This window comes from Giraffa tippelskirchi, chromosome 10 (assembly GCF_054371585.1).
Source record: "Giraffa tippelskirchi isolate mGirTip1 chromosome 10, T2T-mGirTip1v1.2.pri, whole genome shotgun sequence".
Lineage (NCBI taxonomy): Eukaryota > Metazoa > Chordata > Mammalia > Artiodactyla > Giraffidae > Giraffa > Giraffa tippelskirchi.
The window spans coordinates 158,557,641-158,575,571 of record NC_137284.1 but is presented as its reverse complement, the minus strand read 5'-3'; the positions used below and the strand labels follow the sequence as shown (position 1 = coordinate 158,575,571).

General features: G+C 46.6%; 1 protein-coding gene and 1 long non-coding RNA gene across 4 annotated transcripts in view; one reads left to right on the top strand and one right to left on the bottom strand.

The window, feature by feature from the left end:
* The window catches only part of DPP6 (dipeptidyl peptidase like 6), a 774,296-nt gene that overhangs the window by 402,724 nt on the left and 353,641 nt on the right, over nucleotides 1-17,931 (bottom strand). The window lies entirely within an intron of this gene.
* Nucleotides 8,866-12,577, top strand: LOC145524565 (uncharacterized). Its single transcript, XR_014067670.1, has 3 exons — nucleotides 8,866-9,376; nucleotides 10,320-10,717; nucleotides 11,228-12,577. It is a non-coding gene; the product is annotated as an uncharacterized LOC145524565 (long non-coding RNA).

Genomic DNA, 17,931 nt, shown 5'->3' with positions numbered 1-17,931 from the left:
AAAGTGGATGAACATATTGCACAACTGCCACCTAGCTTTTTCATCTGCATCTCAGGAGTGTTGGAAAGTAAACAAATATATTAGAACTCATCCCAAACCCAGCACCATCAACATTTCCATCTGAATGTGAGCAGCCTCCCCATCAGAAGAAAATTAATCTTGGTATTAGCAGCCTGCAGCCGTGGCATATGATTCATTACAGGTCATCTGCTGATAATTTCTCCTATGGAAATCACATCGCACACAACAGCGGTAATATTTTATCCAAGAATGCAGGTGCAGCTTCATGACAAAGACATTCCTTTTTAGGGGAAAAAACCCATCATTTTCATCAGTTTGTGGATTCTAGAATTCGCTCTCCTTTTTACATGAAGTTTATGAATGAGGAATTAAAACTGAAATGTGGTTCTTTCATTCCTTTCTCAGCAGACTGCCCTCCCCATCACCATGACCATAAGATAAAGGCTATGCTTGCCAGCATGCACGTTTCTCATCCTTCTGGGGACCACTGTACCACTGTTCAGTTGATGCGATGCCCACTGAGAGACAGACACGGAAAAAAAATCATCAGAAGTAGCTTCATTTTGTTCTAAAATAACTAGATTCTGAAAGTAGGTCCCTATCTCCTGCACATTTCATCATGTATTATAACGTCCTGCCTCTACTAACAAGTGGAAACTGTGTCATGATGGGAAATCAAGGTTATGTGTGCTCCAGACGCTTTGTTAGATGTCAGTTATTCGTCACTACAGTCCATCAAGGACCTTTTTTATCCTGCTTTTTTTTTAATGCATTTTTATCTCTGCTCCAATATAAGCATCAGACAGCCTCCCTTTGTGCCCAGGAAGGTGCAAGCTGGTCAACTTTTCTTCCTGAAGTTATAGGCAAAACAGGAACATTCTCATTCCTTTTCTCTGTCTCTTTCTCCCTTGCAGAACCTCCCTGGAGCGTCTGGGACAAGGCTCTCTTCCGTGGCCCTAGCACAACGGTCACCACAGCAAGCTGGGGGTCGGATGAGAGTCTGAATTCCAACTCTGCCCTTCCTGGCTTGCTGCCTTGAGCATGTCACTGGACTTCTCTGAGCCTCAGTTCCTCACTTGTAGAGGTGGGGGTACTAGTAACTCCCACACAGAAGGGGTTCTGAATATTGTGGATTGTTAGCAGGGTGCCATGCATACAGTAAGCCATTATACTTTTATTTGTGCTATTATTTCAGTGGCTGGAGAGTCAAATCAGGTCAATTTTTTAAAAATTCAGGGAAGTATACTCTCATCTAAAGGTTATGAGACTTTTAAATAAGTAATCAGTGTACAATCTAAAGCTATTGGGTCCAAAAGGAGAAACAAAAATGTGTGTGGGCCAATTCCATGGCTTCCCCACAGCCAGCTTCCCACCCCTAGCCCAAAGGACAAAAATTATAAAAGTCTGGATGACAATTACAAGCAACTCTTTATTGACTAAACATTCTCCCTGACTAACCTATAAGAGATTTTACTGAGTCATAAACAGTACTTAGTCCACATACCAACCTCAGTTTTCATCAGAATCTTCCAAGGCAAGGGTCATTAGGCAAACTCTGCTTCCACCATAGGCTTTAAGCCCCAGCATGGATCATTCACTGACTACGCTAATGCCTTTGACTGTGTGAATCACAACAAACAGTGAAAAATTCTTAAAGTGATGGGAATACCAGGCCACCTGACCTGCCTCCTGAGAAACCTGTATGCAGGTCAAGAAGCAACAGTTAGAACAGACATGGAACAACAGACTTGTTCAAAATTGGGAAAGGCGTACTCCATGGCTGTATATTGTCACCCTGTTTATTTAAGTTCTATGCAGAGTACATCATGCAAAATGCCATGCTGGAAAATCAGAAGTTGGAATCAAGATTGCTGGGAGAAATATCAACTTCAGATATGCAGATGTTACCACTCTAATGACAGAGAGCAAAGAAGAACTAAAGCACCTCTTGATGGGGGTGAAAGAGAGGAGTGAAAAAACTGGCTTAAAACTCAGCATTCAGAAAGCTAAGATCATGGCATTGGGTCCCATCACTTCATGGCAAATATTAGGGAAAAAGTGGAAACAGTAACAAATTTTCTTTCTTTGGGTTCCAAAATCACTGTGGACAGTGACTGCAGCCATGAAATTAAAAGATGCTTGGTCCTTGGAAGGAAAGCTATGACAAACCTAGATAATGTATTAAAAAGCAGAGATATCCCTTTGCCAACAAAGGTCTGTATAGTTAAAGCTATAGTTTTTCCAGTAGTCATGTATGGATGTAAGAGTGGGACCACAAAGAAGGCTGAGTGCTGAAGAATCAATGCTTTTGAATTATGGTGCTGGACAAGACTCTTGACAGCCCCTTGGACTACAAGGATATCAAACCAGTCAATCTTAAAGGAAATCAACCCTGAACATTCATTGGAAGGACTGATGCTGAAGCTGAAGCTCCAATACTTTGGCCACCTGATGTGAAGAGCCAACTCATTGGAAAAGACCATGATGCCAGGAAAGACTGAGGACAAGAGGAGAAGGTGGCAACAGAGGATGAGATGGTTGGATGGCATCGCCGACTCAATGGACATGAGTTTGAGCAAACTCTGGGAGATAGTGAAGGATGGGGAGCCTGGCGTGCTGCAGTCCATGGGGTCACAGAGTCAGACACAACTTAGTGACTTAACAATAACATGGATCATTCAGATTGTAATTTGTTTCCTGGTAAAGGTTCTCTCGTTGGGACATTTAAAACTTTATATTAAGACTGAAAACGTCCCTTCTAAATCCCTCAGCTGTTTAGTCTTTTGGCTTCTCAAGAGTCTAGACTGTTCTCCACTTTGTGTATTTCTAAACAAATCCAGTCTACATACTAGGAGACTATTCAAGATGATCCGTATTTGAGAGAAGAAAAACATTTCCATTTTAAATGCAAATTTAAAGTATTAAAATGATTCTAACTTAGGGTTAGCACTTCAGACTTCTTTTCTTCTGATGAAGAGTGGAAGGCAACACTCTCACCTCCCGAGTTCTCCTTTAAATAGCTCTGGACTCACGGCGGGTATGTCCTGGGGATTCAGACTCTGGCCCCAAGTCCCCCAAAGCAATGTTTTGGCCACAGGACTGCTGCTTTGCAACTTTGCAAACTGTCTGTAGTTCCTTCTTCCCTCCATCCTCTAATCCTATACAATTATACCTCTGTGCCTCATGGGATCGTCTCTAACCCAAATACAGTAACACATCAACTAACCAGAAAGCTCTGGGAATGAGGGTTGTGATTAATTTAATTTTCTAATTAACTGAGGACTAACAGGAAACACTAATTTCAACTCTCCATTGAAAGTTCCCTAGATATACTCATCCAGTCTTTACCTTAGTGAAGTCAAACATGGAAAATGCATCCTGGATGACAGAGGACCCCTCCGCCTCCCTGGAGCCCTCACGGAAATGGAGTCTAGCCAGAGAGAAGTGAGGAAGGGCATGAATCCACTCTCCATCCACACAAAATAGATCACAGGAGCTGCTTTATTGTCACTTGCTTCTTCTTAGAAGCAGAGTTATAAAGAAAAGTTAATCAATGAAGGCCTTTGCTCAGCTAAATTACTTACAGATATTACTTCTTAGATGCTGCTGCTAAGTCGCTTCAGTCGTGTCCAACTCTGTGCGACCCCATGGACTGCAGCCTACTAGGCTCCTCCGTCCATGGGATTTTTCAGGAAAGAGTACTGGAGTGGGGTGACTTCTTACATGAATAGCTACTGAAAAAGAACCTTTAGTGATATGGCACCTCAGGGGCTTTAACAAACAACCAGGCTTCCTTCCATGGATACTGTAACAGGAAAGAACAGATCTGACTCTATGCTGGATCTGTTATACTCCCTGTGCTGAGTCATGCCGACTAGCACTTTTTGTAACAGCCTGTTGCCTACAGCCTGAAATGGGCTTCCCTGGTGGCTCAGATGGTAAAGAATCCGCCTGCAATGTGGGAGACCTGGGTTCGATCCCTAGGTTAGGAAGATCCCCTGGAGGAGGGCATGGCAACTCACTCCAGTATTCTTGCCTGGAGAATCCCCATGGACAGAGGAGCCTGGCTGGCTGCAGTCCATGTGGTTGCAAAGAGTCAGACACGACTGAGCAATTGAGCACAGCACAGCCTGAAATACACAGGATAGTCCATTCTCAGGACACTCACAGGTAAGAGTTCATTCACACAGAGATAAAAAGTTGCAGAACAGAGAATAACACTTGTCTTGTTGGAGGTTTACAGGAACATGGTGAGCTGACCTAGGTGTGTAGTTGTTAAGAACAAGGGATTCCGACATCAACAAGTTTGCAACAACCAACCACATCCCTTCCCTCACTGTGCCTTTAAAAGTTGTGCTGAAACCCTTTGGGGAGCTCTGGGGTTTGTGGGGCACAAGCCACACATCTTGCATGGCCCTGCAATAAACCTTTCTTGGCTCCAAACATCAGTCTGTTTAGCCCCACTGTGTGCTGGGCACAAGAACTTGCATTCGGTAACAATTAAGGAGGAGCACTGTCATGGGGGAGTTGGGGGGACACTGCTGGCTCCTCCGGCCACTGAGACTCTGGTGAGACTCTAGTCACACCAAGGTGACCGTTACGTGTGCTTCACTCAGAGAGCCCCTAAATCAAGTCACTGACCTGCCCTCCACAGCACCCAGCCTTCACCCTCACCATTTTGAAGAACTACCATCTTTGCTCGTAAATATTCCCTGGCCGAGGTGTGCAAGGGGGGTGGGCAGTGAGTACCTCTAGGCTGGGTCAGGGGCTGATGAGTTTGTCCAGGTGGGACACCAGTAAAGTCTGAGGGAAAGGGAAGAATTTACAAAGCCCTCTTGACTGACTGACAGAGATTAATGGAAGTTGTGCTCCCAGAATGATGAATTCAGGAGAAATGGGCATTTAGAGGAGGCAGGTTTGAGATGCACTAAATTTGAGTCTGGGAAGACACGCATCCAGAGAAGTGCCTGCAGATAATGAGAAACACTCAGTAGGGGTGTGGAAGAGTCTGGAACAGGGCCATCATTCGGCAGGTGTGACCCTGAGGCCGTGTAGGCTGGAGGGTTCATGGAGGGGAAAGAGGGGTGGCAGGGGAGACGGCTGGTGCACAAGGAGCTGACCAGCCAGTAAAAAACTGAGGGCCACCACCGCCCACCCGATGCTCTGTGTGGAATACACGGAATTCTAAGCCCCAGCTCCTACTCGTAGAATAGAACCAATACACATGATATCATATGCAAAACAAGAGCGCATGTATGAAATAGGGTACAAACACAGGAGCGTGATGGTGGTAGCAATGCTCTCAGACCATCTCAAACAGTCAGTGTGCACCAAGTCTCATAACATCTTCTTGCTTAATCTGCCCCTTGAGGTGCATGGGCCTCTTGCCCCATTCTACTGGTGAGGACACTGAAGTCTGACGCATAAAGCAACCTGTTGAAGGCCATGTATTTAGAAAGTGGAGAACTGATCTCTGGTTGCATGAAAATCGATGACGGATTGTGTGTTAGTCTCTGGGTCCTGCAGATGAGCTGAGAGGCTGGTGGGCAGGGCAGAAAGCGTCAAGGCAGGGCCATGTTTACGGCAGATACAGAAGAGTGAGCAGGTCAGGAATAGGAGGCTCTAGCGAGAGAAGCAAAGAGGGTGGTGGGTTGACCCAGAGAGGATGAGGGCCAAGGACAGAGGAAGGCAGTCCTGGTTCCCACTTCTCCTGGTCCCACGCCCACTGGGTATCTGCTCACATGACTTCTGAGGCTCCATCCTGACCTAGACACGATTCTTTCTTATGTTGCCTGGAGGTTTATAATTTAGTGAGACAGGTATTGAGAGCATAGACAGATCTTGTTGCTTCTCTGATCCAACGCTTCCCAGCTTCATTCAAAATAAAACCCAAAGCCTTGCATCAGTGAATACACTCTGGACTCCCAGTGACCTATGGCCACCCTTCCCCCATTCAGGTGAGAGATCCTCTCCTGCCCCGATCTCCTATGGATGTTGCACTTTAACCCCATACCTTATTTTTCTTTATATCTCTACTTGATATTATACATTCACTCACTTATTATCTTCCCAGCATGGATCTAAACAACTAGAGTGAAAGTCACTCAGTCCTGTCCCACTCTTTGTGACCCCATAGACTGTATAGTCCGGGGCCAGAAGACTGGAGTGGGTAGCCTTTCCCTTCTCCAGGGGATCTTCCCAACTCAGGGATCGAACCCAAACCTCCCACATTGCAGGCAGATTCTTTACCAGCTGAGCCACCAAGGAAGCCCAAACAACTAGAGGGTAACTGGTAAATAGTAGATGCTCAATAAATTATCTGTTGAATAAATAAATAGATGAATAAAGCAGTGAAGGCTCAATATCATCTGATTAAAGATAAAAATTCTGGGATTTCCTGGTGGTCCAGTAGCTAAGAGTCTGCCTTGCAATGCAGGGGGCACTGGTTCCATCCCTAGGCTGGGAAGACACCATATGCCGCAGAGTAACCGAGCCCGTGTGCCACAACTACCGAGCCCACCTGCTGCACCTACTAAAGCCTGCATGCACTAGAGCCCATGCCTCCCCAACAAGAGAAGCCACTGCAATGAGAGGCCTGTGCACCGCAACTAGAGAGTAGCCCCCACTCGCCACAACTAGCAATGAAGACCCAGCACAGCCAAAAACAAATAAAATTATAAAAACAGGTAAAAGTTCTCATGGAAGGTATGCATTTGAACATACCTTCTGGAATACAGTAAAAAAGACTATTTTAGAACCATGCATTGTAAACTTACATATTTGCAATAAAAGCCACTCTTATAAGGCTACTTATGTTACTGTCACTGTCTTGAAATTAGGTCAAATTGTATTAATTTAGCTTTTATAATAATCACTCATCCAGCTTCAAAGCTGAGATATTTAATCCTTTCAGAGAAAATTCATTTGCTGCACATGAAAGTTATCATGAGAATTTTAATTAAATGGATTGTCTAAGAATGAACTTGCCATTTTATTTTGGGGAATGCCAGAATGCAATGAAAAGCAATATATTATATCCAATATCTTCAAGATATTATCCAGCTCAAAATTCTGAAAATAATCCCCCTCCAATTCTCTTAGTTTTCTAAATATTTAGGCAGTGAAATAAGTCATCATACAAATTCTATAAAACATATTATTGTCTGACACTAATTCCAGGACACAGAGGCTAACTGCCCACTGCAAAGAAACAATGAAATAATCAAAGGGTACATTATGAAATTACTAGAATACTGATCTCTGCAGTGAAACAGAATTTAAGTAAAACATTCTAGAAATCATAAGCCAATCTCCGGTAGATGAAATCACCTCCGTTTTATTAATTTCTAACCAATTGCTTTCACCCTGAAATGAAACATCTGAATTTCAAGGCATGATCATTGTGCAATCACGTAGCATCCATTCAACCTCCTTGTCTCATCCCTGAGTGAGCAATTATCATCGCCCTGGACTTTCACAGTCCTCCCTCTGCTTTCCCCCAGTTGCTCTGGAATTGTCAAAATCAGCAAAAATGCCCTCCTAAATAATCTATTGACATTTCTACATAAAACAGATGCTTCAGGTGAGGGTACCATGAACTCTCTGAGGTTGAGTACTCACTACAGGGATGACGATCCATCAACATGAAGACAGTTTAGAAGTCAGTGCTGAGGACTGACCTGGGCTCCTGGGATGTCACTTGTGTGTTTGAGCAGGAAACCCACCACCAAGAAATAAGAGGAAAGCCTTTAACAAATGGAAATCTGTATTAAATTATCCTGGTCTTGGGCTTCCCTGGTAGCTCAGATGGTAAAGAATCTACCTGCAATGCATGAGACCCGAGTCCAATCCCTCGGTCAGGAAGACCCCCTGGAGGAGGGAATGGCAACCCACTCCAGTATTCCTGACTGGAGAATCCCACGGACAGAGGAGCCTGGCAGGCTACAGTCCATGGGACTGCAAAGAGTCAGACATGACTGAGTGACTAACACACACACATATCCAGGTCTTAATAATCTTGCTGGTGGTTTAGTTGCTAAATGATGTCCAACTCCTGTGACTGTAGCCCACCATGGACTATAGCCCACCAGGCCCCTCTGTCCATGGATTCTCCAGGCAAGAATACTGGAGTGGGTTGCCATTCCCTTCTCCAGGGGGTCTTCCCAACCCAGGGATTGAACCCGGGTCTCCTGTGCTGCAGGAAGATTCTTTACCCACTGAGCCACCAGGGAAGAGTCAGTGAAGAGCTATGATCTTAACTCTGCTTAAATGGCACTGGATGCATTTTCTTCACTTGGAATCAACTTCCCAACATTACTACTAGTCATAAATCTACCTTTCCCTCAAGAGCCTGCTTAAACTCCACCCTGAGTCACCTCTTGGCAGGGAGACTCTCTCTAGGCTTGTGTTAGATGCAGACCAGGTTTCAGAGAAGGGAGCTGGCTGCTGTGAGGGAAGGTATTTTGTGTCTTTGAGCCTACTCTTTCCCTTGTGAAAAGGGGATGATGGACTCAGTCTGTAGTTCCCAAGCCTGGATCATCATCTGAATCAAAAACCAAAACGGCCTGGGTCCACGTCCAGGAGAAATAACTCTCTTAGGGGAGACCCAGACAAGGGCTCTGAGAAATCTGAACGATCATCTGAATGAAACTATCTAATGAAACTATTGAATCTGAAGATGATTGTCTTCAAAGGCTCAAAAGAACTATCCCGAGAACACAAATACAGTAGGACAAGGTTTAGGGGATAATCTAGCAATTACTACAATTACCTGCTCAGTTGCTTAGTCACGTCCAACTCTTTTGTGACCTCATGGACTGTAGCCCGCCAGGCTCCACTTTCCATGGGATTCTCCAGGCAAGAATTCTGGAGTGGGTTTCCATTTCCTCCTGCAGGGGATCTTTCTGACTCAGAATCGAACCCGCGCCTCCTGCATCCCCTGCACTGCAGGCGGATTCTTTACCGCTGAGCCATCGGGGAAGCCCTTATTCCAATCCATCCATTGTCAGTGAATACGTTTTGAGTGTCTGCTCCTGCCCTGCCCTCTCCTAAGGTGCTGAGTACAGAACAGTTGATATAAATGGTTCCTGCCCTGGTGGAACATCCCTGCTGGTGTCAGAGGGTGAAGAGGGTAATGAAAAAGACAGTGACAAAGACAGGAACGGTGTCCCACACTAGACGACAGGTGGTTAGTCCCAGGCTCCTGACCGGAAGGTTCCAACGCCGAGGGCCGTCTCCCCAGCACTGCGGTGTGGGTGCTGGTAGGGAGCGGAGGAGCGGGCCCGAAAGAGACATCTCCCCCCCGCTGCCGGGACGATGTGGGGCCGCAAAGGAGCTGCCCCGCGCTTGTGACAAAGTAAGCGGTGCGGGGGTCGGGGTGGAGGACAGGACATGTCTGTGCTCGCAACAAGTGTCAGCCCTGAGCGCAGGGTGGACCCCAAGTCCACGGGCCCCTGCAGCAGGTCGGAGAAGGTCGCCACGGGCCTGGCCGCCTCAGACGACTCGCTGATCCCCCCCGGGTTAGACGTTCAGGCTCTAGGAAGCCGCCGCACCTTCTCTCGGGGTTCAGTTAGAAAGCATCTCTGGATGCTTGCGGCAATGTCCTCACCGTGGGGCCGCTGGCAGGACTTAGAATCCAGGCATCTCGACGCCCTTCCCTCCGAGGCTCGCGGCTCCCCGAGGGCCGAGCTGTGTTCCTGAGGGCGGCCGGGAACCAACCGTCAGCGGACGGCCGTTAGCACTGGACCGTTAGCTCGAGACCGTTCACGCGAGACCGCTGGCACGAGACCGGAAGTGGGGTGTGCAGAGGTCGTCTCAGCAGCGGTTAACCTGGCGGTTCTCTTGAGGCCGGGAGGGCGGTGAGAGAAGAATAGGGCCTCTCCCTGGGACCCTAATTTGGGCCGGTGGGTGAGCTGGGAACCCCAGGCTAGGTTTGTCCTTAAGGCTCCAGTCCTCGCCATGGCCAGTGCCGGACGCCGGCCTTGAGGCAGGGGTGAATCTCACCCCCCCCCAACAAGGGAGCCTGAGGGTCGGCTAGGTCCTAGGCGCCTGGCTCCCTCAGTGATGATGGCTGGGCGGGGTCTGGGTGCCTGGTGCTGAGGACTCTGCCTGCTGAGATCTGCCACTTGATCGGCACCGGGAGAGGATCCAGACTGGATGCTAGATGAACACTCCAGGGCTGGGTAACCGACCCAGTGGGAACCCTCTCCTCTTAGCCAGGACCTGGACCTTGGAGGGTGAAAGCTGAGCTTTTGGATTTTGCCCTTACTTGTCACAACAGAGAATAATATTTGTTTTAGTGGAGACTTACAGGAACCTTTGCTACCTGACCGTGACCTGACCTCAAGGACAAAGGCTCTAACACCAAGACGTTTGCAACAACTGACCATGCCCCTCCCTCAACTTTACTAGAAAAGGGCTCTGCTGAAAGCTTTGGGAAGTTCAGGGTAATCTGGGCACGAGCCACCGGTCTCACTTCACAGCCCCGCAACGTTTCTCCGTTCCAAACTCTGATGTTTGAGGGTTATTCGGCCTTACCGTGCACCTGGAATGCGTGTAACACCAGCACACACCAAGTCACCCACAGACATTTGCTGAAATGAAGGGTGCCTTCCTCTGCCTCTTGATGAATGATGCGGTCACCTTCAGAAGTTGCCCAGGGTTCAAAGACCAATAACGTCCTACTTCTGGAGCTGAGGTGCTGTGCTTGAAGTTTTTCTAGGTTAATTTTCTCTTTTCTTCTCACACTTTCATCCTCTGACCATGTCCTCTCCCACATCCGCATCCTGTCCTCCTGTCCCCTCAATCTAATGTGGCCATTTCTCACTACTCTGGTTTCTGCATTCTGAATACTTGCTCACTCTGTCCAAACTCCCATTATTTTTTTTAATTAAAAATTTAAAAAATTTTTTCTGGCTGTGCCACATGGCATTTGGGATCTTAGTTCCCTGACCAGGGATCGAACCCCTGCATTGGCAGTGTGCAGTCTTAACCCCTGGACTGCCAGGAAAGTCCTCAAACTCCCATTCTTGTCTCCTCTATTTGGTCATCTGCCCCTTCCTCTGCCCTGTAATTTCCAGGGCTGGCTCACAGGAAAGGAGCTGCTTCTTTCCTCTTGGGGGTGGTTTCAGTCCTGCCCCAGCTCCATGGATGTTCCAATGAACGGCACATATTTCAACTTTGACTCTCCTCTGCTTTCTCTAATTAGGTGAGAATTTTTTGCATCTCTTCTCCTGAATAAAGCTGCTGCATATACATTAAACAGAGCGACCTGATGAAAATCTGGAGTCCCCTTTGTTTTAGAAAAGTTCCCTCCTACTTGACCTTGGTTGTCTTGGGAGGTTCCCTAACTCCCACACCCATCTATGCAAAGTCTGAAGCCTGAAATAATGCCATTACTGCCATAACGTCCAGTGAGGTCTGGATCTGGTGGCACCAATGGGCAAGTATTTCCTTGAGGAGACAGATGACTGTGATGGGGAAATACAGTAGACCGCTAACTTGACCTGTGATAGAGATGCTTCTGGGCAACGTGGGGCTTCGGAAGCACAAGGAGATCATGGATTGTTGCAATGAAAGAAATCTTATATATATAAACACAGACTCTCAGAAAATCTACCATAGAGATTAGAAGGTGATAAGCGACCCTGCCTGCCACATCAGGGAAGACACGGCAGAGACACCAACAAGATCAATCAAGGTTTGTGAGTTGATCCAGTCCGCCTCTACCTCAGAAGGACACAGAGACTGAAAAAGACACTAGTAATACTTTTCACAAATATACCCAATAATTCTGCAAGAAAGGACTGGCTTTCTGGAAGAATGATTGTCATGAAGACCAGCCCATGATCATGGGGAAAAAAGAAATGTGATTCTGTGGTACTTCCTGCTGTCTGCCCAAAAATATCCAGCGAGCTCATCAAAGCTGCTGGTGTTCACAGGCTGGGAGAGACCACCCTTCTGCCTGCCTACCACCCCCAAACCCACCCCCCCACCCCCACGCTGAGCCTCATTTATTGGGTAATTAAACACCATCCTTTTAGTTTTCTCAATGAATGATCCCCAACACCAGTTTCTGTATGAGATTCTCTTACTGTTCTAAAGAATCCATCTGTACACAGGGTGCCATCGATAGGGAATGAACCTCTACTGATGAATCACAGCTGAGCAGAGTCATAATTCTGGGCATGTCACAGCCTGTGCAGCGAGGATCTCACCATAACTTCACAACAACCCATGACATAATGCTTAGCATCTCCACTGATGGAGGAGGGAATTCTGTCTCCCCAAAATTAGATGACTTTCTCAGCAACTGAGGGCAGAACTGACCTGGAGCCTGAATCCCACTCTCATCAGCCTTGCCTCCCTCTCCTGTGGAAGCTGGTAAACACGGACCGATGGATGGGGTGGAGGAGCAGCAGAGTGATGCGGACCATGGATCCTGTGTGGAGTGGGGTCTTCATGGTAGAAGGCGTGGAGCTACATGTTTGACGAAAAATGCCTCATCTAAAAGTAACAACTCCATTTCTTGGAAATAAAACTCAGATTAATCATTTCATCAGATTCTCACTGGTTTTCCCTAAAAATAGATGATAATTTGGAGCAAGAAAGTGAGTTGACGCGATGTACAGTTGACCCTTGAACAACTTGAAGGGGTTAATCGTATAATTTAGAGTCAAACCCTGGTATCTGTGCTTCCCCAGAATCCTTGAATGTAACCAATCGTGGACCGTGCAGTCCTGTATGTAGTATTTACTACTGAAAATATCTGTGTGTAAGTGGACCCACACAGTTCAAACCCGTGCTGTTCAGGGGGTCAACTGTACTGTGAGAAGGCATTTCGTCCAGTTCTCTTTGGCCCTGAAAACTGGTCTTCCTGTCTCCTCCAGGCACTGTCCCCCACTTGTCCACCCATCCATATACAGTCCCCGCCCCCTCACCCAAATCCCCTCCAGCATTCAGGGTCTGCCCACGCTGAGGGTCCTCTGCAAGTCTTTCCTGAATGCTTCTGGAACCCTGGGACCTCCTCCCCGTAGAGGCACACGTCTGCCGTAGGTGCTATTTCTCTTAGGGAGCCTTAAGTTGGCCTCTGCTGTTAACGCCTTCAGGCCTCGTTTTCTGACATCAGTTACAACCTTCCCAAACACCAGGGGTTCCTACGGCTGCCATCCTCAGACGGCACAGTCTCTGCCTTTACAAAGCCCTGCACTGGAGTCCTAGTAACACATACTGATGCCCATGTTCAGCTCTCTGGCCTCAACTGTCAAATGAAGACAATCACATGACACACGGGAGGATCCACGCGCAAAGTTCCAGCTGAACATCTTTGTAAAACAGCTGCTCAACACTCGTGGGTTGAGAATGACTGTAAGCTCGTTGCTCGAGGATGTTGAGTGGTCCTAGGCCCTTGCCAGGGAGGTTTAAGAATCCTTTCATGACTCTAAGAGATTGGTATTATTTTAAAGAATTCACTAACATTTTTTAAGCTGTTGAGTCATGAATCAGCTAGAGACAAAACACACCACTATATTTTTCATGTGGTTATCAACAGTGCCTGTAACTTCCATATATTAAAATGTTTTACACGTAGGAATAATCAGCATGCCCTAGAAAGCAATCCACAGGAAACATTTTAGTACCAAATAATGTTGAAAAATAGACACAAAGATGTGTTTCTATTAATGGGAGGATCTAAAAGAAAACTGGGGAGTGCAGGGCTACAAAGGGAGGGGTGGGAAATTCGGGTATTTTACGAGCCTATAAGGGCTTCCCAGATGGTGCTAGTGGTAAAGAATCCACCTGCCAACGCAGGAAACATAAGAGATGCAGGTTCGATCCCTGGGTTGGGAAGATGCCCTGGAGGAGGGCACGGCAGCCCACTCCAGTGTTCTTGCCTAGAGAATCCCATGGACAGAGGAGCCTGGCGGGCTATAGTGCATTGGGTTGCAGAGCTGGGCACGACCAGATCAACTTACCTCACACACATGAATAAGCCTATAAGTATTCAGTTCAGAAAGGCGAGAGGACAGTTTGAAGACACAATATAGGAATTCCAAGCATAGGCTAATTTACCTTTTCAACTTCAGCCTGAGAATGGATGAATAGTTTTCTAATTGTTCACTCTGGGCCTTGCCAGAGAGAATCACATGTTAATACCAGGTATACCAGGTGTAGTCTGCGAATTACGTTCCATTTTGTCATCAGGTTCATTTTGATGTACTGAATCTGATGAGCTAGTAATTCTCCCTCTGATACTGGTTGGCAGGTTTGAGTTTTTCCTAGATGAATAATGAAATATATGCCACTAACCACATGTGGAAAGCAGGGAATGATGAAAGCAACAATAGTAAGTTTACTCTCTATGAATGAAAAAAAAAAAGGGCGCCTCCTCACTGGTTCAGCGGTAAAGAATCCACCTGCGATGCAAGAGCTGCAGGAGATGTGGGTTTGATTCCTGGGTCCAGAAGGTCCCCTGGAGAAGGGTGTGGCAACCCACTCCAGTATTCTTGCCTGGAGAATCCCATGCACAGAAGAGCCTGGTGGGCCACAGTCCATGGGGTTGCAAAGAGTCAGACAGGACTGAAGCTACTGAGCATGCACTCATGCAATGAATAAAGGAAAAAAATACACAAAAGCACTTAACACTGAGTTGAGCTCATAGTAGGGCTTCCCAGATGGTGCTAATGGTAAAGAAAGAGCCAGCCTGCCAATGCAGGAGACATAAGAGACCTGGGTTCGATCCCTGGGTCAAGAAGATCCCCTAGAGGAGGGCACGGCAACCCACTCCAGTATTCTCTCCTGAAGAATCCCATGGACAATGGGGCCTGGCAGGCTTTAGTCCAGAAGGGTCGAAAAGAGTCAGACACGACTGAAGCAACTTAGTACACACACATACACACACACACACAGACACGAGCCTCTAGTAAGAGTTTGTTCATTGTTATTATTGCTGCTTTTATTATTATTACTCCTACTGCTATTCTACTGATTGGAAAATTGAACAGGACAAACCCTTGAACTTGGGAGAATGAAAAGTCCTACCAAAGCAGGTACACATCTGTGAGGCTGCCTCAACAGCAATTAAAGTTCTGATGACACCTTGACCCATAACACCACCAGACAGTGATCCTCAATTCGAAAGCATGAAACTTGAAATACAGGTTGGCCGTCCTTTGCCCACGGACACCCTGCAGCACAGACCCAGACCAGGCTTGGGGGAGAGCCACCAGTGAGCACATCTGTGGTCCTGCACACGCTGCTGCTCATTCGGCAAGATTAGTGTGTGCTCAGTTCCTCGGTCGTGTCTGACTCTTCACGGCCCCGTGGACTGTAACCTGCCAGGCTCCTCTGTCCATGGGATTTCAGGGCATGACCAATGGGCCCCCCAAAGCAGAGCCCCTCGTGGGACATAAAAACCTGGTCTGCTTGTAGTTTCACTGGGATGAAGACTGTCCTCCAGGTTCCCTTCCCGGCTCACCGCACAGCCACCCCGTCCTGGGCTGTAATCACTTGACTTTAGGGAAAGAGAAAGCCGAAGCTCAGATCCCAAGGACAACACACCCAAGGCTCCGACAGGGCCTCGCCCCGAAGGAGGAGAGAAATGAATACCAAGGACTGCAGGCCAATGGCTACAGTGCATTCACTGCAAATACAAATGTAGATGTACACACAGGCTGGCACATACACACACACGAGTAGACCCACACACAGAAACACATGCAAATACACATACACACTCATCTAATGAAACACACACAGTACACAGGCAGGATTGGTTTCAGACCCCGACCCACTGTTTACTAGATTTTTTTATGTCATTCATATTACTTGATCCATTTTTCAGTCTGTAAGTTGTGAAATCGATATAGGAGGCACCAATCAGCAACATCTCTTTAAAGGAGGGAGCATATTAATAAACATCTAAGAATAAGTGTAAGGTTTGTTTGATAAAACTTTTGTATCATATATTTTAAAATACATACACATATACCTATACATACACAGCTACAGGTCCTCTGGCATACAGATAAATGTATGTGTGTGTATGTATATATATACACACACAAACGCATACACATACAAACCCACATACATGCATGGTTGTTATACAGAAACATATTTTTTGTCTGGGTTTACTGTCAAAATTTTGAGATACAACACCAACTGTTAGCTCTGTCCTCCTTTAAAACACTGATTCCTGCAAAGGAAGAGGAGGTGGGAGGAGAGACAGGCAGGGGGCAGGATGCCGGATGCCTCTGGGTGGTGTTTGAGACAGAGTGTAGAAGTATTGCATTGTGAAAGTAAGATGCAAACCCAGCAAGAAACGTCCACATCTCTGTGCCCAGGCACCCCTTGCACACATCACCTGTGACATACCCACAGCATCGCTGTTCCTCTCCCATGACCCCCTTGGGCAGACAGGTGTGGGAGAGGCTGGACACCATGAAGAGCGGGTGGGGACCACACTGCCGTCAACCCTGAGTGGCGTGTGCTTTCTGCTCACCTTCACTCTCTGTCCGTCTCTGCCTCTGAAAGGTGCTGACCACAGGACCTTCCCCACCCTCTCACCTGGGGAGAAAGCTAAGAGAAAACATACTTTCCTAGAAAACACATGGCCAGGTGTGCCCAGAAGTTAGAGATGCTGGCACCAGGCAGGGACCAACCCAGGGCGACGGCCCCAGGCCTGTGCTCCCATGCAGGACACACCTTGAGAAGATGCTGCAGGAATAGCCTGCCACGCCCCGCCAAACCCCTCCTCTGACCACTGGGGATTTACAGCTCAGAAAAAGGAATAATCACAAACTGGTGCTCCCCCTGCACCCCCAAAAGCAACGGAACACAGCCCTCACCCAAGAAGAGGGTGCTCTAGAGGAGAAGGTGATCCTATCAGGACCAGCCTGACATTCTCCCCACAGGTGACCACACCTGCTGCGCACAGACATCGCCTCCTCCCACCTGCCCCAAGCCTTCTCCCTTTGAAGAATCATGAAGCTAGGGATAAACATGAAAAAACAGTGCAATGAACATCTGCACAGACTTCACGGAGACATCACAGCTGTTAACCCACTACTGCACTGACACTCTCCTGCTCTCTCTCTATACACATACATCTATCTGTATACATACTCGTGCAGGTATATACATACACACAGACTTTCCCTGCTAAACCATCTGAAAGCCACTTACAAACAACACCCACCAAGTACTTCAGCATGAATTTCCTAAGAAGGGCATTCTCCTACACCATCACAACCAATACAAACATCTCTAAGTTACAACACCTAAAATATCTAACAATAATACTCAGCCTTATTCAGATTCCCTAGTTTTTCCAAAATGCCTTTTATATCTATCCCTTTTTACCAAGTAACGAATCCTGGCGTAATGTTTTGCACTTGTTTTTTCTACTTTATCTCTTTTAATACATCCATCCCCTCTACCTCACCAATTTTTACTTTGTTTTGTTTTCCATGATGACATTGTTTTTTGTTTAGTTTTGTTTTCATGGATCCAGGCTCGTTGTCTTCTAGAAAGTACCACAATCTGGACTCATCTGGTTATTTTCTCATGATTAGATTCACTTGAACATTCTTGGCAATAATATTACATAAGGAATGCTGTGGGCTGCTGACTGCAGCATACCAAGAAGCACATATTTTGTTCCAACGTCTTCATGACCGAGTTTGATCATTTGGTTAAGTGATGTTAATTAGAAAGGTTGTTTCATTTTTCCATTTTTCATTAACAAGAATCTATGGAATGACACTTTAAGACTTCGTGGCTATCTTAGTCCCCAGACTGTCACTGAATGATTTTAGCATTCATTGATGATTTTTGCCTGGATCAACTATGGCATTGGGAATTACAAAATCGTAATTTTCTAAATTCGTAATACTTTCTATATTTATTAGA